The sequence below is a fragment of the Dermacentor albipictus genome, chromosome 10 (genome assembly GCF_038994185.2).
Source record: "Dermacentor albipictus isolate Rhodes 1998 colony chromosome 10, USDA_Dalb.pri_finalv2, whole genome shotgun sequence".
NCBI classification, from domain to species: Eukaryota; Metazoa; Arthropoda; class Arachnida; order Ixodida; family Ixodidae; genus Dermacentor; species Dermacentor albipictus.
Window position 1 is genome coordinate 59,349,107 of NC_091830.1, and position 25,977 is coordinate 59,375,083.

At 45.7% G+C, this 25,977-nt stretch overlaps 1 protein-coding gene and 1 long non-coding RNA gene across 4 annotated transcripts in view; one reads left to right on the top strand and one right to left on the bottom strand.

The window, feature by feature from the left end:
* The window catches only part of LOC135912124 (trypsin-like), a 339,009-nt gene that overhangs the window by 152,819 nt on the left and 160,213 nt on the right, over positions 1–25,977 (bottom strand). The gene's annotated exons all lie outside the window — the stretch shown is intronic.
* Positions 959–17,436, top strand: LOC135896005 (uncharacterized). Its single transcript, XR_011509121.1, has 4 exons — positions 959–1,095; positions 2,178–2,205; positions 13,768–13,841; positions 17,328–17,436. It is a non-coding gene; the product is annotated as an uncharacterized lncRNA (long non-coding RNA).

A 25,977-nucleotide genomic window follows, 5' to 3' on the forward strand; every position in this document is an offset into this window, starting at 1 on the left:
TCCGTTCTTTAGAGATGCCAGTGAGCCGATAGGTCTAGAATCTTCATGTCAAGTTATATTGTTTGATTACAGAGTAAAAAAGTGCACCCATTAATACTTTTTGTTGGTCCCACAGAAGCCGGATTCCGGGAGCCTGGGTCGGTCCCCTAGGAGGCGAGCAACCTGCCTACGGAGGACCCACACAAGCATTGAATATGCAGAAAAGGAAAAAAAAAGCTTAAAGTACCACTGTTTGCTTTCTAAGAGCTATGCACTCAGGTTACAAAGTGTCTGTATTCTTGAACAGCTTCTGTTGATCACGCTGAATAAGTGCAGCATTCTTTTCGGTACTCCTTTGGCGCTGGTTGCTAAGCTACAATAAGGTTGGATATATAAAAGATTTCTCTCTACTTAGAACCTCTTCTCATTTCAAATTCAAGGCTCAGATGGGAATGCGAGCATGAACGAAATAGCCTTATCGGCAGCCTCAAACACGGCGTGTTCTAGAAACACACAAAAAATAATGTGGGACGACAAATGGTCTTATTCAGGACATACCCCAAGCCGTCCGACCCGCCCTCTCCGTACAAAAATATAAAAAGTGGCGGACGGGGAAGAAGTCGGCTGTAGGTTCCGCTTGCTGGTATATGCCTACTGCGTGTTCTTTTGTTGTCTTGGACATCCCTTGGTGAAATGAAAGAGTTGCTGTCGGATATTATTTATGTTTTTCATCCCAGTGAATTCCGCTTCTCACTTCACCCAGCGTATTTCGTTTCATTTTTCGGTGGTCCTTCGGATGAAAGACCCACTACGTATTTTTGAATTACTGTTTTTTTCGAGGCAGCGATGGTTTAACGAGTGACACTGCCCATATTCGGGGCAGTACCTGAGAATGTGTTTGCTCAGGGTTATGGGCAAAAAAAAACATCAACATACGAGCATTATTTAAAGGCGGGCTCCTCAAAAGACTTTCAGTAGAGCCAAGAACAGCAAAGAATGCCGATCGTGTGGAGCAGGATCAACGTGCGCGGAGACTCACATACTCGCTATACTTCAAAATGTTGGTTAATATTTGGAGTCTTCGTTTTCCTCGTGGAGCTAACGATCGGAGAAAAGGTAAGTTTCTTGTGGCCAACGTGTTGGTGGTTAAAATGATGTCCCAAACATTCTAATAACTATTTGGCTTTGGCTGTAGTGATTCCGCAAACAGCGCTGTAAACGAAAGTTCACAACAGAAGATCCTGATGCCGTGATGATTTGCTATATAAATTTGACTAATCACACAAAACACGACACACTTAGAACTTGGTAATCCCTTAAGGTTTAGCTGTTGTACTTTCAAAACATGCTAACCAATTACAAATCATCTTTCGTTGCTATGTTGTTAGAGCCATTAGACCACTGCAGCGTTCGAAGACACACGTCGTCATACAATAGTGAGTGCGACGTAAAGTTATAAAAGTATGAAACAGATCAAGCTCAAACTTAAAAGTGAAACGACTGCATTGCACGTATCAAATACCTAATGTTCAAGATTATCCTTCACTTGCCTGAGAAAGGAACTGGTTATAATTGAGCACAACTACGCATCGGGTATCGTTAATCTTGGGCCTTCTGTCAAGCATAATAAAATGAATGGCGTTCTTGAAACTTGTAGTGCTGGAACGCATTACGCTTTCCTTCGGGCACACTGGTTCGAAAAGCGTGTCAAAGTAAAAGGCCGCTGCCTCCCTAAAAGAGAATTTTGATGTTGCAGCAATCGGAGCTCGAAGATTATTTGTCGTGGTCATCATTAAATAGTCCGATAGCTTTATTATTTTAATTGTAAATTAATCATATAAATCACCAGCCAAGTATTAGCAAAAATGCACTACAAATGCAAAAATATGCAATGCAAAATTTCTTTAGGTAGGTGCTTGCGTAGACGCAAATTGGCGGTTTTTTGCCGCATAGAAGAACACACGACTAGGGTAAAACATTTTTTTATGTGGGTACAATCGCGATTTGACTTTCGGGACGTAGTTTAGGACCCAGGCGATAAGTGTTATGTTGGAGTTTCTTTTTTCTTCATGTAAGCTTGAATTAGCGAAGCGCAGAGCAGTGTTGCTAGGATAATTCGAAATATAAGTTATAACGCTAATGATGCATAACCTGAATAATAAACTTATGCGTTCAAAAATAATTTCTTTACATTGCAGAAAATCGACACCCGCCTCAATCGCAGGAGTAAGTAATTATTTTTGGCTTAAAAAAAACTACCGAGTTACACTTTTCCTCCGTGCTCCAACGAGTGAACGGCCTTTAAAAGCAAGAAGAGGGCGATTACAAGGCGCGTGGTTTGAATTTTATTTAGGTGTAATTATACATGAAATAACTATTCATAGTAGGATGTCGTGAATAAGAATACTCTCGTATTAAATTGTCTGGCAGCGAAATGAATACAGATCTGCGAATTCGACACACATTAGTAATTTGGTCGTTACCGACCCTTTGGCTCATGTTAACTGGAAGTTTTTTACTACAGTTATCCTACTTATTCACATCTATGTAGCCAGTTGTTCTTGGTCAGTGAACCGTGCGGTTTCATTGTAATTCTTTTCTTCACACTGGCTGCTACATTTGCAGATATCTTCTCTCTCGTGCTTCTTTGTTTTCGCACCTACCACATTCCGTAGAATGCCCAAGATTTTTCACAAACGCTGCGGCACATTACCCGATTGTACGTACCCATTGTTCCAATTTGTCTGTTCGAGCACTCGCCCACTAGCATGCACACAATGTCCAAATTTTTCAGCTTGCTCGAGCACCTAACCAGTCACCGACGTTGTAATATCGGCGAAACGCCTGCTTGTATAGCCGGCAGCAATGAGTCACCGTTTGTAAGTTGGGGGTTAGAGGCAAAGAAATATTTGCTTTAAAATGAAACAAATCTTTTTTTGCAGGAAAAGATGCGTAAGGTGACCGCTTTAGACGCAGAAGGATCAAGTAACTTTGTCAATATACAGCCTAAAACAGCAAAAGTTCCTGCGTGGGTTAGAAATACGTTTAACAGCAGATGAAAAAGGCCGCTCTAACCTCATGCCATAAAGTCCAAAGCAATGTCTACCGACACCGCCGTTTAAGCGTAGTGGCAACTGCTTCGACAGGCGCATGCTGGAGCTGCTACGTTGTGCTGTACTATAGGGCTGCCTGCAAATAGCGAAAATTGAAATTCTTCTAGTTTGCCCGCAAGAACCGCGGTATGATTAGGAACCATGCTGTGGCATGCATCCAATGCGTGCACCCAGTGCACAATATACAGTGGCGCTTTTGCATTTTCATCAAAATGTGACCTGCGTGGCCAGGATGCAGATTAACGTCATTGGGCTTAATAGCTCAAGGCCAAAGCCGCTAAACCACCACGGCAGATGACAAGCAAGAATGTTGACCTTGTTTCGAAACAAAGTACAACAGCACAAAAAAATCATGTTTAATATGGCGGCAAAGCTGCAATTTATTGTTTTGCTATGATAATTTTTGAGAAAATGTTCGACACGACGGGTGATCGCAAATGGGCTGTTAAGTGTGATGTACAGTACGTTGCAATGTTCAGCGGAATGCATGTCTTGTATCTGAGAGCTCGAATTTAGACGTATTTTAGGTAAGATTGAAGGATTCAAAGTTCAAAACAATGATTAAAAATCGCAAACCTTCTCGCAACTCCCACACCAGCGTTTTTTATACGCTAGGTTACGTATTGTGTGGCAAATAATTACAGAAATCAGTTATTGACTAAAATAATTTGCTGTAATATTCTGTACATTCCTCAAGCAAACATATCACGGCGTTTGCATGAATTGACTATTCTTGAAACCTAATATTACCTCAATAATTGGCATAGATAGGCAAATTTTATAGACCTAGTTTTGATTCACGGGGAACTGTATTTTGGAACTAGCATGGGTTTAAACAAGGCGACTGCAGCTCTTCCAGTTTTTCACAGGAAAATGACAAATAAAAGGCGATGGGTTGACAAAAATAATGCTGGAATTCATGCTACATCTGAGGCGGTGCATTTGGCGCAAGGCCTATTTGCTCTTCCCTATTACTGCTGTATTTCTTCAACTTTGTTATAAACGAAGCCTACACGCCTGAAAAATATCAAAGCATCCTTGAACATAGAACTGTAATCAATAGGACAATGATGATTACGTTATGAACGAAGAACTTTATAATACGTTCCGTTTCAGTGGAATATAATTGACAATCGCACTGTGCGAACACAATACTGAAACATCGAACTAAAAGCGATGGTTTACCTAATCCGCATGTAGAAACAAAAAGCTTCGATGTCGCAACACTGCTACTGCTTGATATACATATAAGTGAGGGACGTGTTGTTCAGAGGTGGGCTTATAAAAATATTTTGGAATGTGGAACAATAGAGAATAATGAGCGCCAGGCCCAGCATTCACGAACATTTCATAAGCTAAACTTTTTTGTTAGAGAAAAAGTGGCCGGTGAATTTGCAAGGTGCACTTGTAAAATAAAGGGCTTATGGATTCGCCCGCAGATGTTTGCTCCAACATAACATAGACACATGCAAAAATCAGAGCAGGGTAATTCATATCGGCATAATTTGTTGCCACGTCTGCATAGTTTAGTGTGAAAAAGATAGTTAACTGTCAGATAAAGAGAGGTCAGCGTTATATGTCGTGGATAAAGCGAAGTCAACATTATGCCACCAAATAAAGAGGACATGCAGCGTTAAGCATACTTCAGCCTTTCAAGAATGAATAGCTGACGTACGAATAGCCATGCAAGAACGTTAGATAAATTGTTTCCGGATTAGGATCCATCGATTTCCAAAAACTCCATCTGACAGACTAAATGCACAAATCAAATTGGGCTTTTAGAATACCGCAGCAAAGCCGATGGCAAACCTTGTATGAACCATATTTATCTGCATCGCTTCGAAAACTTTTGTCGGTGTCTCATGCCTGAGAGTCTGTTAATTATTTGTTTGACAGACAGCAAACAGTAGAAAACTTTAACAGAAGGTTCTCGCAAACTTTTGCGTTAGTTTACAGTATTCCAAAAAATAAACTGTTTCCTTTTGATTACATTTTATATTCCTGTCCGAAACTACGGATATCTGATAAACAAAAGTTCTATACCTGCAGTAAATTGGAAAGGAACTATTCCTCACTGATAATAAACAGTATTCTCGGTTGATAAAATTGATGAATAACAATTCTCTAGAGGCTCACTCCTCAAGCAAACGAGTGAAATGGTAATCTCTGCCCGAACGCAAAAGTTACTCTGTGAAATCGCTTTGCCAATATTACAATGCCTGAACTCAGATCAAGCCGCGTTCTTATACATTGGGAGAATGCCATATGAAATAGCCGTGTGTCCAGCGCTAAATCTATTTATTAGTATTACGTGACAATTATACTTACTTGCGATGTTCATGCCGATTACACCCCAAGCATTGGTTATACAGCAATAGGTTACTTGCTCGAAAGTTATATTTTCAGCTCCCTAAAATTGTTGCTTTATAAAGCACTAACACGTCGGAAACGAGATCATGTATCGGCAATTTGTGATCCATATGATGAAATTGATGTGACCACACTGCGCGCATTAGTGGCATGAAAACTGTTGTCGCATTTGCTTAAGTTACCACCGCAATATACCTAGATGAATACGGTCTCATGAATATTACGATCACCCTGTACAGCGATAGGATTTCATTCTTCGACCCCCATACGTTTTACGTTGCATTGATGGTCGTCATAAGGGGGAAGTATTGTTTTGTAACGTGAAAATTATTTCAATGCATTTTCTTCCCCACAGATCATACGAATAGAAGCTCCTCTATGCTGACATTGTAAAAATGAAGGACTACTATGCCTTGCAGCAAGCGTTGGCTAACATTGTATAAAAAGCCATTATTTGCACTGCGTACAACTTCAGTTAAGCCAAAAATTTCACTTTAGCTGATTAACTAAAATAGAAGTAGAAGCAAAGCGTTTTTATATATTCAAACGTAAAGCCAGTTTCACTGTTCCTTGTTTATTTTTCATAATCGCTACCTCCGATGTATACTAAATAAATTGACAACGGCAATAACTTTGTTACTTAGTCACTCCCGCTTTTGTTTAGAAGATGTGTGGATTTTCCGCTTTTTTTGCAGGGCAACCAAGAAGATAGTGCAGTATCGAAATGCGCAATCTAAGAATAGTTGTGCAACCAAGAACAGACAGCGCAAATCAGAAATTCGATCGGACACGTGCTCATTTACAGAGACAGAAGTTTTCTGCCACAATGAGGACTGCTATGTCATGCTCAGATGCTTGCCTCTCACCCCAAAATTCCCTGCAATGCCGTCGTTGGGTTGAAGTCTTTGCAAGCGATAGCTTGTGTATTACGGGAAGAGACGCGCTGCAGATTTCAGTCACCAATGGCGCGTCATCTACCATGGTGGACTTTACAGTGAAGGCGGTACTTTTAGTCAGAAGTAAGACGAGTTGGACCTTGCAGAAGCCCGTCACAGCGTATTGATTCGATGAGACACACAGAAAATTTCAGCCTGTTGTCAAAGGACGGCCCATACCAAATGCGGAAGATTGGCCTAGAAGCAGGCACTTTTAAATGATTGTTAGTGGAATGAAACTAGGCATATCAGAGCGTAGTTTTGGGTACAAAGGCTACCACAACTATTTCATTGCTGTCTAGAAGGTGAGCGTGCTACCTTTTTTTTTTGCTAAATTACTGTTATGCGATGTGCCTAGCGTCTCAAGCGCTGGCTTGCGCGAGTTTATTCCTTTCATGGTCTAATAGATGATCTGAGTGCATCAAGCTTCTATGCATGCTACAGCCCAATTCGCGTTCGGTTGGACATGCACCCCCTCCCCCCAAATCTTAAGTAGGGCCACACCCAAATTCCAACTTGGCTCATCCACAGATTTCAAGCTGGCCCACCCGCAGATTCGCTTCTGCGTTGAGATTCGGCGTGCTTCTTCATCGTTCCTGAGTGCAAGCAAGCGAACGAGTGCAGGCGAAATATATCAGCGAACGAGGAGTGCAGTGATAGATGCAATAGCGCCTGAGGAGGATAGTGGAGCAGGCTTCTACAGGGAAAGCATGACAAGGAGAATGGAGCAGGAGTGGACTACCTATGCGGTGGCAGCCACGGCAGCCGCCACCACGTAGGCGATCGCATCACCATTTACGAAAGGAGGCCAGGGTGGAGTTAGGTGTGAGGACTACGCTCGCCCGCACCGTCAGCTGCTCATGTCAGTCCGCGGCACCACAACATGTGACGCACATTACTGCTCCTGCAAGGGCTTATGGCGAGTGGCTACGCGGCTCGCCAACAAGAGCTGACAATAGCGGCATGATATCCCCACGAAGAAGACGCCCTCTCGTCGTTGGCAGAACAAAAACGTGAGAAGAAAAGCATGGTGCCGTGCTACACGGGCTGTGCGGCAACAATGGCTAAGATATGGCGCCTCAGTAGCGCGCGCTACTCACTGGGTTCTGTTCCTAGTACAAAAATATGTAGGTTTAATAGAAAATACCGGCATGCAAACTGAAAACATGCATAGAACTGCGCTGAAATTTTGCAGTATCGTAATCGCCGGTAAATTTTTATCTGCTTTTAGCAACGTCTAACGTCCCAAATTGACTCTAAAGCCTGGGAACTGAGGAACTGGAAACTTAGGATGAGAGCACAGGAACGCCATCAGGTTAACATGCGAAGATTTGGGATATTTCATTTTCTCTGCACAATTATAGGGCGCCTACACAGGGCACTTAACTACAGCTATGACTTTTGTCAGCTATTCCGTAAGCTACCTTGCCACTGTCGCTTTGACGTTAATGTAGCCATTTACGGTGACGATAACTTTAACGTGGTTTTACAGGTACCTGATATTCGGCCCAGTGTTCTCTTGTCGGTATGTGCCATTCTTAGCATCGTTATTATAACGCCCGCCTCTTTTGTGCTTCGGACGCTCTTTTCACAAGCATGACAACTACGAAGTGCAAGCATAGCCGCCACCATCCTGCCGAGAATGTTTTTATGGGATGCACGTAGCTTAATGCCCGTACAATACAGTATTGCTGATTCTGGCCTCCAAAATGTGTATACAGACGCACTGATAAACTCAGCTGAGCGCTAAACTTTAAGATGCACGCCCCCCACTGTCGTTTCGCGATGTTTTATTGGTCAGCGCAGTCAACTGGCAAATGCGACATACTCCATTTTTATGGTGTGATAAGTGAAATGCACGAGACCAAGTGCAGTGTTTCGGAAGAAGAAAGTCGTCAACCAGGTCTGCGAAAAAGAAACAGCGAAGGAGCCAATCGTGGCAATCCGCGGAGATGAAGACAAACAATCGCTGAAAAGCGTAACTTTGATGGGGACAAATCCTGCTTAACCACGAGGCCACAAAAAGAATAAATATGCGGAAGGCCTCCATACAAAGCGGCGAAGTTCGAGCGAGCGACATAAAAAAGAGGTCGGCCACAGGTATGGTACTAGGAGTGGAAGATGGGCTGTCAGGCGTTCCCCGTAGGCCTCCGTAGGCTCACCCCACCGGGACAACTATTCGAGATCCGGCCAATACCTCCCGGCTCTTCTTCACATTCTCAAGCCACGGAGTAATACCTTGATATATGCGGATGCCTGCGCCTGTAGGTAGAACGCGAGCAGTTGGACTACGGTCCCGAGCTCACATGCAGCCTCCTGTGCAGGACGTCCTCTTCCCATGCTGCTTAACCCTGAAGGTTTCTTGTGCGGTACCTGTTTCTTCTCGGTTACACAAAACAACTGGGTTGCAGTCATCAGCGACTCGTCGCTCCTTCCCATCACTGCCTCGGTGAGGTCTTCACTGCTTCCCGCATTGTCTTAAACCCCATGCCATCGACGGCCGAACCGTTGTTGGCTTCACTAAAGAGCACTCTTTTAGCTTTCTTCAACAGCGTTGATTTCTTCTTCTTTGTTAACGTCACTTGAAAGCATATCGTGCTGCTTACTGTTGTTTTAGGTATCCGTTAGCTACTTCCCATTTCCTCTGTGTATTAAGTATATTGGTGTCATCGCGTACAAACAGATTTGTTATTTTTTGGCGCACACTGGGGTAATCGCTCAGTGACCTACCGAAAAATTCAATAAATAACCAGCATCACAATCCTGCATCAGATTTAAATTACAGTCGAGGCGCTTGTGGATTTCTGATGCCCTCATGCCGTCACGATGACGAAGCTAAAGGTAACGACGACCGAATTCATCTTTGTGCATGTCGAGTAGGTCGACGATGGTCGTCGTTGGCGTAAGAAGCGCGGGCGGACAAATAGGACAAAAAAAGAACAGTAGACGGATGGAATATACAAGGCTAACAGTATTACCAGCACATAACTGCTGTCGTAGTAATATGTGGACCTCACCGGTAGTGAATGCCTGTCTAAATGTTGGGCCAATCGAGAAGGTAGTGAAGCTTCAAAGTATGGGTGGTTCCCTTAAGAATATTGCAAAGTTCGAGTTCCGACGTGCAGCGGAAGGATGAGAGCAGGCAACCAGCCGACCCAGACTCCGGTGACCAACTGCTTTATTCTTGATCACACGCTCCGCGAACTACGCCGCTAGCCAATGAGACGGGGCGGTGTTACCATCTATTGTGGTCAAACACGACACCAGTACCAGCACACTCGCCTGCCTTTCGGCTTGACGTCTGAACCCTGGGGTTTCCAGCGGGAAATGGACAACCTGATGCAAGGATACAACACGTGGTGGTGTACTTTAATGACATCCTGGTGACTGGGCGCAGTGATGATCATCTTGAGAACTTGGCCCGTGTACTGCATTGCTCGAATGAATCCGTGGTTAAGCTCAAGCTCTACAAGTGCACCTTCATTGATTCACAGGCGGAAAACCTGGGCCACATTGTTACGTCGGCTTGTTTCCATCCTAACCCTGAGAAGACGGAGGCTGTACACAAGGGCCCAAGACCTAGTGATGTGGAGTCACTGCAAAGTTATTTGGGACTTCAAAATTTCTTCCGACGATTTCCGTCAAATTTGTCTGCTATTCTTCCTACACTGAATGAGTTGCTCGGAGCCAAGACACCGTGGATGTGGGGTGCTGACCAGGAGCGTGCGTTTTGGCGAAGCGAAGAGTTTCTGGTGTCTGCGGCGGTTTTGGCACACTACGACCCTCGGAAGCCCTTGTTGCTGATTTGTGATCCATCACCGTTACGAGTGGCAGCTGTGCTGGCTCACCGGGACGACACGGGTGCTGAGCGTCCGATCGCTTTTGCATCAAGTCCAGCGCCAGCTGAGCGCAACTACAGTCATTTGAATAAGCAAGCTCTCGCTGTTGTGTTCAGAGTGGACAAGTTTCGACAGTACGTATGGGGCCGAGAGTTTGAGGCGGTCACCGAACTACGATGGGGACAAATCCTACTTAACCACAAGGCCACAGAAACTCTGCTTGGTTGCTCGCCGCTGACAAACCCGTGCCAGAGACGTGGTCTTCGCAAGCGCTGCGCTGGTCACTGATGCTGGTCGCTTACAAATACAAGGTTAAGTACTATCCCGGAGCCAGTATCGCGAATGTTGACTGCTTGAGTCACCTGCCACTGCCTGGTTCCGCACATTCCTTCGAGCAGCCAGCTGAAGTTTTAACGCGATAGCGTTAAGGAGCTCGTGTCGCAGAAAAGCCGGTGTCGTCGGCGTCGGGTGTCGGCGTCGGCGGCGTTGACCGTGAGCGATAAATCACGGCAGGCTCTTCATAAATAAAAAGCAACTTCCAACATTGGCCCGGTGGGAATCGAACCCAGGTCTCCGGAGTGTGAGACAGAGACGCTACCACTCAGCCACGAGTTCGATGCTTCCAAGCTGTGCAAACGCGCCTCTAGTGAATGCGGTGTTGCCTTCGAAACCAGCCGTGGAAAGTTATACTGCGGTGTATATCGGTAATTATGAACATGTAACGTACAGAAGTCACAATTACACGAGTTGCGAAGTGCGTTTCCGCTGCATTTCTTTTGCGCTTTCCGCACATGCAGAGCCATCTTGCGGCAAACACAGAAGACCCCCTCCTCTCAATGTACGGCGCTGCCCCGACAGGAGGCGCGCCGCGCGCGCATTGGGACCGCTGCCAGGCGCGTCGCGGGACTCCCTCTCCCCTGACGACGCTTCGCCGTGCTTCCGGTTTAGATTACTATCTATCTCTCTGCGCGTGCCGATCACGACGTTTGGCTGGCGCAGATCGTTTTCCCTCCGAGACACCGAGTTCTTTGGTTCGTTTCGTTCGCTCAGGCGCACGTTTCGTTGTCGCGCCGAACGCTGCGTTGCTCGACGTTCACCGCGTGATAGGTGGGCGCTAAGTCCGATGCGGGGCGCATCGTAAGTGATTGCTGTGCCGTAGCGCATTGTCTTATACCCCTTGGCGGGTCGACGGGAACGCTGTCGCGTCCCACTCTTGAAGGCGAAGCTTAAGCGTCCTCCAATTTTTCATGCTCGAGGTTGCTTACCCCAAGGACTTGGTACCGTCTGTAGTGACTGAAGCGACCTCCAAAAATCCTGTGCTAGCCAATGTTCGGGAGGCACTGTTGTATGAAACACAGCTGCGGGAACCTGCCCTGAAATTATATTCACATAGCACTACGCAATTGAGCGCGCAAGAAAACTGCATCCTGTTGGGTTCACGAGTGGTGATTCCTAGTACATTGCAAGAGCACGTGCTAAACCTACTGCATGAAGGCGATCCTGGCATGTCCAAAATGAAATCAGTGGATCGTAGCCATGTGTTACCCTGACGAAGACATCACTAATGTGGTGCGTCGATGCCGTGTGTGTCAGTAGAGCCAGAGGACTGCGCGGCCAGTAGCGATGACGCCACGGCTGTTCCCGGAGAAGCCGTAGTCGCGAATTCACATTGACTTTACTGGACCTCTCAATAATCGATACTTGCTGATTGTGAGTGATGCCCATTTAAAGTGGATAGAAGTTATTCCTATGACAAAACCGTCGGCCGATGCCACCATTCCATGCCTGTGCACCATGTCTGGTACCCATGGGCTGCCAGATGTGATCGTGTCTGATAATGGACAAGCATTCGTGAGTGCCAGTTTCAAAGAATTCCTCCAGCAAAATGGCATGTAGCATGCGCTGTCACCACTGTATCACCCGGAATCAAATGGTGCTGTGGAGCGTGAAGTGCAGACTATTACATCACAACTGCAGAAGGCAGAGGGCGGAAGCTTCGAGTGTCAGCTAGCTCGTGTCCTTCTGAACCACAGAACAACGCCACATGGGATTACTGAATGATCTCCTGCTGAGTTAATGATGGGACTCAAGCTGAAAGCAGCTTTGACTCTACTGCATCCTGACATGAGGTCCACAATTCTGAGAAGGCCGCTAAAGCAGAAGGTGGCACACGATAAAAACATGTACCCGACGCTGCTTGTGCAACCAGAGGATCATGTCTATGCACGAAACTGACGAGACGGTCCACCCTGGGTTCCAGCGACAGTGACTGCTACGTCGTGCGATCACATCGCTGATGTCACAATGCCGGATGTTCGATCCTGGAAGCGGCTCCGAGAGCACCTGCGCCGAGATTTCACCACACTCGACGTGCCTCCGGCTGCTGTGGCGAAACCGCAAGCCTGCCCATGTGGCGGAAGCATGAATGACTACAGAATTCTGCTGGGCAACCCCACCTGAGCGCCAACTGTGAGGACGAAGCTTCATAATGCGAAATTTCACCAAGAAAAATTCAGTGCTGGCCGTGCCAGATGCTCTGGCACCCACTTCTGAACCGAGCAAAGAAGTTTGAGAGCAAGGCGACCCGCTGAGCGGTATTCACCATGAGACTTCTGCACGTCGCTTTCCTTGTGGGGGTGGGGAGGGGTGTCCTGTTTGTCCACAATGTTTGCCACAAAGAACGACAGATGGTAACACCGCCCCATCTCATTGACTAGAGGCGTAGCTGGTGGAGCTCGTGGACGAGAATAAAGCAGTTGTCACCGCAGTCTGTGTCGGCTGGTTGCCTGCTCTCATCCTTCCGCTGCACATGGGAAACGAAACATTACAAATATGTCATCTAAATTTTAGTTGCTCCAAAAGGTACTGTCGTCTGCAACTTCGGACAGTCTACACGAGTATACGGAGGGTCCGAATGGAGGCACACTGCGAAGGTCGAGCAGTTTAAATACGCGGGCTATTTTCACGTGGTTATATGGTTAGATATCACAAGTAGTACGCCTTAAAGAAAACTGACATTGCGCGAATTTCCTCCTGCTCCTCTGACACGAGGCGATACCCCGCGGAGTACCACGCCATGGTTCCGTGCCATACACCCGCCTAATTTGCTGAGGAAGAATTTGTTTTTGATGAATTTCAAGTAAAGTTCGAATCACCACGCACATTTATTTCAATAGATCTACCTTCAGGAATGGTATTTTCCTACTTTGTATGTGCTAGAATTTTGCTCTGAATAAAGCAAGTATTTCTTCTTTATTTATTGTATGTAGGGAATCCGTTCAGACTTCGTAGGCACATTTCAATCAAACATTCTGTGCACTTTCATTTATGACACCCGAAGTAGGATTTGGTTTGCGTCATCATTTTGGACTATCTCTCACCTATAATGCTGCTTACCGTTCTCTGCTCCAAAGCAGTTGCCTTTTCTGTGTCGGACAACGCTACGATGTCCCAAACTCTTTTCTAGACTGGCAGAAGACAGATTGTCAATGTATATGTGAACATTGCTCTCATATCTCCAATAATGCGCAGGTTGCGGTTGGTCCCATGCCACGGGAAGGGTTTTCAATGGTGACCCTGTAAGCAGGACGCAAATTCCTTGGATAGTAAGTGAACCTTCAACAGATTTGCCCACTACATATGCGAATCAGTTTTTGCAGTAACTTTGTCTATATTTAGAATTTTTCCGCTTTCTAAGTATATAAAGTTGTGTCATATGAACTCTTATAAGTGAGTTGAAAGACGGAATCGCTTGACTGACTAGTGCATTAGAGAATTCTGGCAGAACCAATGCGACGACAAAATTGGACGGTCATGGAGTTACCACTGAATATGTTCCGCCATACACCGCATTGCAACTGCCGAAACGCGTTATCTCTGAGGCGTATATGCACTATTCCATTGAGATTCCCTTTAGACACACTGCGCAATCTAGTGACGCGGCCATAAAGTACACGCGTGGCGGGTGGAGATAACCAGACAAGGCTGTCTTGGTATAAATGGCGACTGTTGGATTCCGCCCAACACTGGAGGCAATTTAGGGATATATTTGTCCCTAAACAGTGGCGCATACCCGCTTGCGCACATACATTGACTAAAATTGGCCTGCAAAAGCTCAACTGAATACGTAAGCATTCCCAAGCGCCCACAGAAAGGGACCAAATTCGTGCCGATGGTGGGTTGTGAACTCTGTCCTCGAAAAACAGAAGGTTGATGATGTACATATTACCCCATGTACTATCGTGAGGCTCATGTTGGTGATGGTCTAGAAAAAAACTAAATGTGGTCATAGATAGATAGATAGATAGATAGATAGATAGATAGATAGATAGATAGATAGATAGATAGATAGATAGATAGATAGATAGATAGATAGATAGATAGATAGATAGATAGATAGATAGATAGATAGATAGATAGATAGATAGATAGATAGATAGATAGATAGATAGATAGATAGATAGATAGATAGATAGATAGATAGATAGATAGATAGATAGATAGATAGATAGATAGATAGATAGATAGATAGATAGATAGATAGATAGATAGATAGATAGATAGATAGATAGATAGATAGATAGATAGATAGATAGATAGATAGATAGATAGATAGATAGATAGATAGATAGATAGATAGATAGATAGATAGATAGATAGATAGATAGATAGATAGATAGATAGATAGATAGATAGATAGATAGATAGATAGATAGATAGATAGATAGATAGATAGATGTGGATAAAATATTGCATTGAATAATTACTATTTAAAAGGGATACAGGCCAATCCTCATTGTCATCAAATATTTTCTAACTTGATAAATCAACAACAGATGGCAAATTAGTTTTAGAACATAATTGCATTTTGAGGAATTTGCAGGTTATTTTCTTGCTGCAAACAGCTGATACTAGGTGGCAGAAAAGACGTTTATCACCTAAGGGTAAGATGACTAAGGGTAAGGGTAAGATGACTGTAATAAAATAAATAGCGACTGTATTAGGATGCATAGGAACATGAGAGCAACCCTTACTATACCCGCGGGTAATTAAAAAGAAGGAAAATCAGACATCCGCCTGTTCGTAGCAATTGCTACAAAACAACCCCATACGGGTTTTTCGAAAGAAAAAGCCTCAGAGTTGAAGGAAAATTCTTCTTGGTCCGGGACTCGAACCCGAGACCACTACCTTTTCCGGGGCAGCCGCTCTACCAACTGAGCTAACCAGGCGGCTAGCAGACGGCAGGGCGAAGTCGAATTGGTCGACAACATGAAGCAAAGACAAGTGTTTGATGAAGGAGTTCTGCGGAAACCCGCAAGGTTTCCTGCGGGTCTCCGCAGAAATTCAACGTCATACCCGCCGTGGTTGCTCAGTAGCTGTGGTGTTGGCTGCTGAGCATGAGGTGACGGGATCGAAACCCGGCCACGGCGGCCGCATTTCGATGGGTGAAAATGCAAAAACACCCTTGTAGGTAGATTTAGGTGCAAGTTAAAGAACCCCAGGCGGTCGAAATTTCCGGAATCCTCCACTACAGCGTGCCTCATTATTAGAAGGTTGTTTTAACACGTAAAACCTCATACCTTAATTTTAATTAAACCCTTAATATGGAACTATAGAAGGGAGGAAACCAAAGGTCTGATTTTCAGTAATCTCAATCATCTGAAACAAATAATGAAGCCATGGAAAACACACGGAAACTCGACATTATCGCCAGATGAAAACAAAACTGGGCTAAAAAATTATTTGTCGCTGATGGCAGCCTACCTAAGAATCCGCCGATTGTTCTACGAAGGTAGTTGTCTCGACGCCCATATTGTTAGTTATTTGCTTCAATCAAAAACTGCAGATTTAATCCCCTATAACCATTTTGGCGCCATATGGTTTTTAGGAACCAAAGGTTCTCTTTTTGCTCTTTTTGTTAATTAAACAGTGAGGGGTCTTTATTCCACCAACATTGTTGCCTTTACCTGCCGTGGGAGGGCTCATTGGTCTGCTGCCGGCTCAAGCATTCAGCTTGCGTTCGGTTTCACCTCACACGATTGGCGTAGGCCGAACGAACGTCGTCAGGCACGCCCACCGGCGCGGCCTAGGCCAATCGCATGAGGCGAAACTGAACGCAAAATGAAAGCGCGTTCCGAACAAAAATCTGTGATCTAGCCCATTGTGTGTAGCTACAAATCTGGAATGCTATAATGAGATCATATCGACACTGAACGTGAAGTGGGTTGAGGTGGGAAATTTTACCTGAAAATTCACCGATCAAGCTTCGGTGTTCTAGGCATCGGAAAGAAGTCGCTTTTGAGAAGCATTTCCGTAAGCTTGTCCGAAGACGCACTTCAGCTGGTGTCTTATAGTGTTCATCTTGCAGCCCTTTATCCTTTAGGGTATGAGAAAAACAAAATCCGATTACATTTTATTCATACGGTGGTGCAGCTGTCCAAGCCTGTCGCTCAGGCAATTGACTTGAAAGCCAATATGGTTACTGAAGTAGGCCCATTTTTTAATGAAATTTCCGGCAGTATAACCCTACGAGAATAGCCTTTTTCCGGAAATGGCGTTTAGGAGGCACAAAATATGACAAGAGAATACTTGTCATGGTGCCATGTGTCTTAGTGCCTTTGTTTTGTTCGAACAGTTTTCAGACAGTAAGGGGTTTATACAGTAATGATTATTTAAACGTGTTTGAAGCTTTACAGCGATACATTATTTTATATTTATTTTCTGGCACTCAACAAATAAGGCTTTACTGCAGAATGCTCCAGAGATTACGATACGAATCATTCGTAATGTTAAACGTAGTCTTGCTTCATTTGCTCCTTAAGCTTCGATCCTAGAGATCGTGCAAACAAATTGCAAGACCAAAGCATGTGATGATACTTGCACATACCTTTTCAGCAAATTTTTAGACGATTGCTATGTAATATGGCCAATCAAGCAGTCATTGTGCCATTTGGAGCACCTGGTGGCTAAAAATGTGCAATTCTCCGGCTCATCAAATTTTTAAACGTTGTGCTGTGATTTGGCAGATCCACTTTTTTCGCGAATCCTCCACAATGGAATATATCTAAAAAGTGATGTTGTGTTTTTCCCAGGTACAGATAAAAACACCTAGGCCAGGCACGGATATAATCTTGCTGTGCGGTGGAAGCATCATTACACGCAATGTTGTGATGACTGCAGCGCATTGTTTTCCTGAGACGTGCGTATTGTTTTGACGTCTTCATCTGCCCTGACTTCTGATTTAGGAAAGCTTTAATTAGATATAATTGGGTCACAAAAGATGCAGGTGTGAGTGAAGTAAAGACGACTGATGCTTTGTGCATCAAATGCTTGTACTGCCAATTCGTGCGCAGAAGCTGAATGATGATTCTCGAGCTTAAGTAGAGCCTAATTTGCTGAATTTGAATTGCGTAATGTTCAAGAAACAGCGTCCAGGCACTTCAAGAATAATTATATTTTACTGCTTTCTGTATATGTAAACTGTTAAAACACGCATCATCAATGTATTCGAAAAATTAATGATCGCAATTAAATTCAGCCTAGAAAAAAATGCAAAAAACAATATACATCTTAATCAATGCCTCTTTCATCCGCAATCTTAAATTTCTTGATACGCTTGTGTGGTCTCAATAACGGTGGGAATATTGTTGCAAGTATGGATTGGCGAGTGGTATAATCTCTGCCACAAAAATTGGTTCTGCACGATAGTTCTTTAGCCTCCTGAACACTTGTTTATAAATCCTTAAATTATTTAACCTCAGAGCTTCCAAGATGGGAGATAGAGAGGAGAGGATAACATGAAAGGCGACAACAATAATGCACAGCCTTTGTCAGGAGCATACGGGCTACGCCGCGCCATCACCATTCACGGCTTTAGGCTAAGCGCGTTTGACAATCGTTACCGCTGGATGGCGAGAAGGAAGGTTCGGTTCATTCTCACTTATGGAATGCCTCGCAAATTCTCGTGCACAGCCTCTAGTCAGCTTCCTAGTCACAGCAAATGTAGTCCGCTTAATTTTGGGAAATAATGTACATAGGAAAAAATAAACCGTGGACCACGTGCAGTGGCAGATATTTCCAGAAACGCAAAATTTTAGTGCTTCGTTATCATGATCATCAGAAGCAGCAGCAACAGCCTATATTTATGTCCACTGCCAGCACGAAGCTCTCACCCTGCCTTCTCCAAGTACCCCTGTTCTGCATCAACGCATTCCAAATAGCTCATACGAATTCCCTGATTTCACCACCCCACCTAGATGTCGGCCGTCCTCGGTTGCGCTTCCCTTCTGTAGCGCCCATTCCGTAACTGTAATGGTCCACAAGTTATCCATCCTAGCCATTGCATGGCCAGCCCAGCACAAATTTTTTCGCCTAATTTCAATTCGAATATCGACTATTCCCGTTTGCTCTCTAGTCGAGGCCCCTCTCTTCCTCTATGTCAATGTTACGCCTAGCAATTCTGGTTCCCTCATTCTTTGCACGGTCCTTAACTTGGTCTCGAGCTTTTTCTTCAACCTCGAAGTTTCTGCCCCATATGTTAGTACCGGTAAAATGCAGTGGCTGTACAGCCTTCTTTTCAATGATAGTGGTAAGCTCCCAGTCAGCATCTGACAAAGTCTGCCGTACGCACAACGATGCATTGTTATTGGTTTGTAAATTTCGTTCTCATGATCAGAGTCCCCTGTGATGGTAACTTACATAGGTAAACGTACTCCTCCACAGACTCTAGAGGCTGACTAGGGAACTTGAACTCTTGTTCCCTTCCCAGGCTATTGTGTATTATGTTTGTCCTATGCATATAAATCTTCAACCCTACTTCAACCCTAGGCTAAATGCAAATACTAAGTCGCCATAGATTGCTCAAATACCCTTGCAGACATCTCGCAACGCTTGTTTCGTGTCAAGGAAAAACTTAGTTTACGAGAAAATTGCATCTGAAGGGTTCGAATACATTTTTCGAAATTCAATTCTTCCGTCAACCAACCGGGGGAGTGATAACGTTGCATAAGCAATGGAGGCGATTTGCTGCCGTCGGAGAGAAAAACGGCGCCCGATAGACGGCGGTACCGAGCCAAGACAGATAAAGTCAGAGCGGCGGATTCTCCGCTGCCGCTGCTTTTTGGCCAACTGGTGTAGACCGTTAGGTATCCCGCAACACCACATAGAAATTGGATTGTCTGTTATTAGCAGTTTTTGCGAGATTCGTGAGCCAGCAAAACCAGCGTCGCACTAGGCGATAACTACTGAAACGGGAAAGCGTGGGCGGCGAGCAGTCGAGACAAAACGAAACTGCTCGACCACCCGCGTCGTTGTCAAGGGTAATTTCAATTAGTTCTTTTGTCTAAAGGTCAAGTAGAACGGAACAAGTAGCATTTTATCTCGTCTTATAATACAAAGATGGTTTGTGCAACGATTGTTTGAGTATTAGTGACAGAATTTAACTGAGAAGTACTTTCGTCACCAGACCAGTACTTGAATTTCCCGGGGAGTCTCTAATCATCTACTTTATTTACTTAAATTTCTTGATTATTAAGGCTCTCTTAGCGGTAATAAATATGCCTTAGAGATTCTCTAGCACTGATATTTCACTTTAGCTTGACAATATTGACAGCAGGTGCCCAGCGTCAGCGGGATCCTGATATCTTCAGAGTTGCTGTTGATAAAGACGTTTAAGATTGGCTGGAATTGTATGAACACGCCAGCAACACCAGCAAATGGGGCGATCCCCTGAAGCTCCGCAACGCCATCCTCTGTTTATCGGGCGTCGCCAAGCTGTGGTTCAAAAACCACGAAGCCGATCTCCGCCCGTGGGCTAGCTTCAAAACCGGCATCGCAGAAGTTTTCGGCCGCCCTGGCTGTTATATAAGGCGTCACTGCCTACCGCAGCGCCATGAGAAGGCGCGCGCTTGGAGCCGCCAAAGGAGAGAAAATAGAGGATGGAATAAACGCAGAGGATGAGTAACGTCTCCATTCCTGTCGTACTGAGTAATATGCACGATATAACATAATTGGCGACGAGGATTGAACAACCCATGTGCTACCGGCTTGCCCTTCATCTGTGCCGTCAATTGCTGCATATCATCCTCTACGATGAGTATTTCGGGGCTACAACCGCCTCCCCCGTTCCTGTCATCACCTGCAGACCCAGTCATTCCATGGGAGCAATGGATTCAAGCGTTCAAGAACTACATGGTGACGTCGGGCGCCTCAGACCTACCGGCCATGCGCCAGAAGGCGATTCTCCTCAACTGCTTGGACTTGGAAGGACAACGCATCTTCCATACTCTCACGTCGAAGGACGACCCGCGCTTTTTGGCTTCGAGCGCCACCGGAGGGACGTTGACGACTCCCACCCCAGATGAGTTCGACTGCGCTGTCGCGACACTTGAAAGTCACTACAAGAGCTCTGTCAATGTCACCGCAGCGCGTCTCCGTTTCCGTCGATGTGCACATGCCCCATGTGAGACTGCGCTCGATTACATCACCTCGCTACGAGGTTTCGTAGAAGCGTTCAACTTTGGTGACTTGGCGTACGACATGATGCGCGACCAGCTTATAGAAAAAACTACTAGCGAATACTTGCGTGAACGTCTCTTATTGGAAGAGTCTCTTACGCTTTCTCGGGTACTTACCATTGCGAAACAGCATGATCAGGCGATGAGAGAAGCGAGAGAACTTGCACGACATAAAGCACAAGTGCATCACGTTAAAGACACAAACACGTCAAATATGAGAGAAAAGCACTGTGGCACGTGCACATGCTATAAGACGCAAACTGAAAGTCATCGAGCTCTGAAAGAGCAAGAAAGTTATCGTTGTGGCTCTTTGGACCATCTGGTGAATAGCCCTCACTGCAAAGCTAAGACACATAAGTGTCGCAGATGTGGAAAGACTGGCCACGTGGAAAAGGTGTGCAAGTCTTCCCGAAAGTCTGAAAAGCAAATTCAGCGTGTCACGGAAGGCGACGCAGATACAGCTGACACGGACAATCACATAAGTGTTTGTCCTATCTGGAGTCGTAAGAAGGGAATTTATGCAGTGTTGGAAATTGAAGGAATTTCCGTGTCGTTCCTGAGTCACACTGGATCATCGGTTTCAATCCTAGCGGAAGAACTTTACCGATGCCATTTCGATACTCTATTTCCTCTGACATCAACATCTGTTCAGCTCCTCAATTATTCTAAGTCAGCAATTCCTATAAAAGGATGTTTCATTGCTCCAGTTTCATTTCATGGCCGATGCACTTCTGTCCTTCTGTACGTTGTGTCGGGAGGAACAACAATTCTTGGTTTAGATGGCATCGCGGCTCTGGATATGAAGATTCAAGGGTCACCTCTCAGGTGTCTGCTAATGTCGCAAGAAACTCCTGTGCTCCCTCGTGAAATACGTTCCGAGTTCGAGCACTTGTTTGAAAAACAGCTAGGAAGTGTCAAAGGTTTCACTCACAAGATCAGAGTTCGCGTATCTGTTCGACCAGTGGCCAGCAAACTGAGACGACTATCACTCGTCATTCGTGAGCAAGTCTCGGCAGAAGTACAAAAATTAGAAGCTCAGGACATCATTGAGCGCGTTGATTCTTCATAGTGGGTCTCGCCAATTGTCGCAGCCAGAAAAAAGTATGGCTCGATTCCCATGTGCGTAGACCTACGAGAGCCAAGCAAAGCTATAGTAGTGGTCAGTTTTCCCCTGCCACAAACTGAGGAACTTTTGAACAGCTTGGCTGGTGCACAGCGATTCTCCAAGCTAGATTTAGCTTCTGCATACCATCAGTTACCACTAAGTCCAGAGAGCCATGATCTTATGACTTTTATAACCCACGACGGACTATTTCGCTTTAAGAGGGTGTGCTTTGGACTGGCATCGGCACAGTCAGCGTTTCAGAAGATGATGCATATGATCCTCCAAGGATGCAAATGCGTCTTGTTTTACATTGACGACATAATCGTGTACCGACGCTCCAGAGAGGATCACTTGGTCAATTTGCGCACTGTTTTGAAACGGCTCTCTGACGCTGGCCTCAAGCTCAATTATGTGTTTTTGACGTCACAGAGTTGACTTTCCTAGGCCATGTTGTCAGCGCCAAAGGGTTATTCGCACTGATGTCATCTATCGAGGTGAAAACCAAGGCACCATCACATACAAATATTAATGAACATGGCTCGCTACTGGGACTCGCAGGCTTCTACTCCAAGTTCACCCCGCATTTTTGTGATGTTGTGGAGCCAGTGCGTGTTTTGCTTCGAGGAAACGCGCCTTTCGCTTGGACTGCGTCAGCCCAAACCGGCTTGGAGCAGCTGAAAACGTTGATAACATCTTGCGAAGTTCTTCACCATTTTTATCCTGAGTTAACCGTGTACGTTACAACTGATGCCTCGGGATATGGATTAGGTGCTTTACTGCAGCAGGATAATGGAACATCACTGCAAAGTGTCGCGTTCGCCTCACGCACTCTTCAACCGCGTGAACGGAAGTACTCCGTCGGCGAACCTGAGGCCCTGGCCTGCGTCTGGGCCTGCGAGCACTGGCACGTTTACCTGTGGTGCCGACCTTTCATCTTGCGGACAGACCACGCTGCTTTGGTTACGCTCCTCTCAACGAAAGGCACAGGTCACCGTCCGTAAAGGATTTCGCGCTGGTCATCACGGTTGCTGTGCTACAACTAGATCATGGAATACTGCAAGGGTAGCGAAAACATCGTGGCTGACGCACTCTCCCGGCTGCTCGTGCAAAGTTTCATCCATGATGCACCCGAAGAAGAATTTATGTGTCTCTTGTTCCCAGTAGTTACCATGCAAGAGCTTCAAGAAGCAAATTCCGCCGATCAGGCTATCTCTCAAGTTAAGCAGTTTAACACTACTTCTTGGCCTGAGAAGAAATCCTTGTCAAAAGAGCTGCTACCTTACTTTCACGTGCGATCTGAACTCTCTGTTGTTAGCGACATTCTTTGCCGGGGTGACAGGATAGTCTTGCCTTCAGCTTTGACCCGCCGTCTTATAGATCTGGCTCATGAGTCACACGCAAGAATTAGTCGTAACAGAGCTCTTCTTAGGGAGTCATATTGGTGGCCGTGCATGGATAATCACATTGAAGAACTTGTACGCACATGTGTAGCCTGCCAGTCATGTGACAAATCAGCACATACATCTGCAGCCCCAATGCAACCCGTCACTTTTCCCGAGAAAGCCTGAGACAAAGTTGCTATCGACATTGTGGGACCTTTCATGCAAGCTCCAGCTGACTGTCGATTTGCCATTACGCTTATTGATTATTACAGCAAGTGGCCATAGGTGACTTTTGTACGCGATGCGACCACGTCTACGGTGACCGAATTCCTACTTGAACTTTTCGCAAGAGATGGATATCCATGTGGTATCGTATCCGATCATGGACCACAATTTTCTTCAGCGAATTTTGAAGATTTTCTCACAGAGCGCGGAATCACCCATTATAACTCTTCTGTGTATTACCCGCAAGCTAACGGTTTAGTGGAAAGATTTACAAGGGTATTAAAGTCCTATATTCAATTGGCCCTGTTAGAACGTCGTGAGATAAGAACAGCGATGTTTGATTACCTACAAACATATCGCTGTACACCTCATGCGACTACTGGTGTTGTACCCGCTATTCTTCTTCATGGACGCCAACCTTGCACCAAACTTGACATTGTGGGATTTCCTGACAAATGTTTCACCAATGAGCCTTCAAAGGCACTACAGCAGTTGAGAGAGCGCATCGAGAACAAGCAAATGACGTCGAAGCGCTACACCGATCAAAAACGCGGTGCCAAGGAACCCAACTTCGCCGTTGGTGACTACGGGCGGGTTAAATTACCTGCACTTCATAAGAAGTTATCTTGACAGTTTTCTGTGCCCAAGAAAATTATTGGAAAGCGCGGACCCACCTCTTACCTCTTGGAAGATGGGCGGGTGTGGAATGCTTCCAAATTAGCGGCCGTTCACCCTGAAGCTATCAGGAGAATGAAATCAGGTGCCACTGCTGTCATGGACTGATCACCGGCATCCGATCACTCAACTAGTACGGCTGTAAGCCATCCGTCACAACCTGGCGCATCAAGCGCAGATAATGCACCCCTGAATCCTGAACTACCTGCTGCAGGGCCCACGCAAGAAGTTTGAGGTAATTTGCCAAGATGCGAAGAGCGCGTGAGGAGAAGCGCCCGCAACAAGAAGACACCAAAGAAGCTGCGCGACTACACCAGGAAGTAAGGCACCATTTTTTTTTCACGAGGGGATATGTTATATAAGACGTCGCTACCTACCGCAGCGCAATGAGAAGGCGGGCGCTTGGAGCCGACCAAGGGATAGAAAAAAGAGGATGGAATAAACGCAGAGGATGAGTAATGTCTCCATTCCTGTCGCACTGTGTAAAATGCATGATTTAACACTGGCGTGTGCAAACTTCGTGCTGACCAACCCCTACGAAGCCGGTCGCAGCAAACTGGCGACACGTTCACCAGCTACATAGAAGAGATCGTCGACCTCTCCCGGCGTGTCAACCCGGCGTTGGCGGGTTGACACGCCAATGTCGTGTCGCTGACGGTAGCACGATGACCGTGGTCGGAATGTGTACTGCACGCGTGATCATTTCTGGCCGCCATACTGTCGTCATTTTCACCGTTCTTGACCGATGCCCCCATGACTTCATCCTAGGCCTAGACTTCCTCTCCGCCCATTCAGCACTCATCGATTTTTGCTCAAGTACTATGCGTCTTGACCTGGCCCTACTGGCCGTTCCTCCAAAACCGCAGGAAATTCGCCTGAGGCCTCCTGATTTTGTTCACATGTTCACCAATGTGTGTACTGTGGTGGAATGTGATAAAAGAGTTCGTCCGTGCTGCGGTCGCTCGTCAGCTTTCGCTGCTGTCATCAGCCACGCCAGCACCTTCGCATTTTCCGCCCAACCTTTGCCGGGTCATCGAAGAGCAAGTGGGTCCAGCTCTCCCTTCTGCCCGCGAGACACCCTTGTGTGGCTTTGGGTTCCCACCATTCCTGCTGGACTATCATGCAAGCTTGTCTCCAAATATCAAGGACCCTACCGTGTTGTAGCGCAAACATCGCCTGTGAACTATATTGTCGAGCCTGTCGCGCCACCTACGGGCCAACGCTGTCGTGGTCCTGAAACCGTCCACGTACAACGCCTGAAGCCGTATTACGACCCCATGATTCTAAGTTCACCATGAGTCGCCAGGATGGCTCCTTTTTCTGTGGGATGCAACTGTAGTGAAGAGGAATGCCCAGCGCCGACGCCACATCGCCAGTCGCCCGGGAGGCGCGAGCTCGAGACTGCCTGATCTTCTCTGGTAGAGACACGCTGCCTGCTACTCTCTTGTGCTGCATTGCTATTAGAATTCCTTTAGTGTCCCTTTAAGGTCCAGACTCATTTCTTTTAATTCGACCCCAGTGTTGCTGAACCGAACACTGTCATCTGCAATCCAAAAGTTGCCGAGATATTCGCCGTTGATGCTCACTTCTACGCCTTCCTACATTAATAGCTTGAATACTTCTTCCATGGAAGCAGTGAATAGTGAATAGCATAAGACATATCGCGTCTCCTTGCTGAGCAATTCCTTTATAAGTAATTTCCTATTTGTGGAGCCCCAAGGTAGTTGTGGAACTTTTGTAGACATTTAACAAGATATTCACGTACCCCTCCAGTACATCTTGATTACGCGCTGCCTCTGCGACGGCTGGTACCTCTACTGAATCACCTCTACTCTACTCC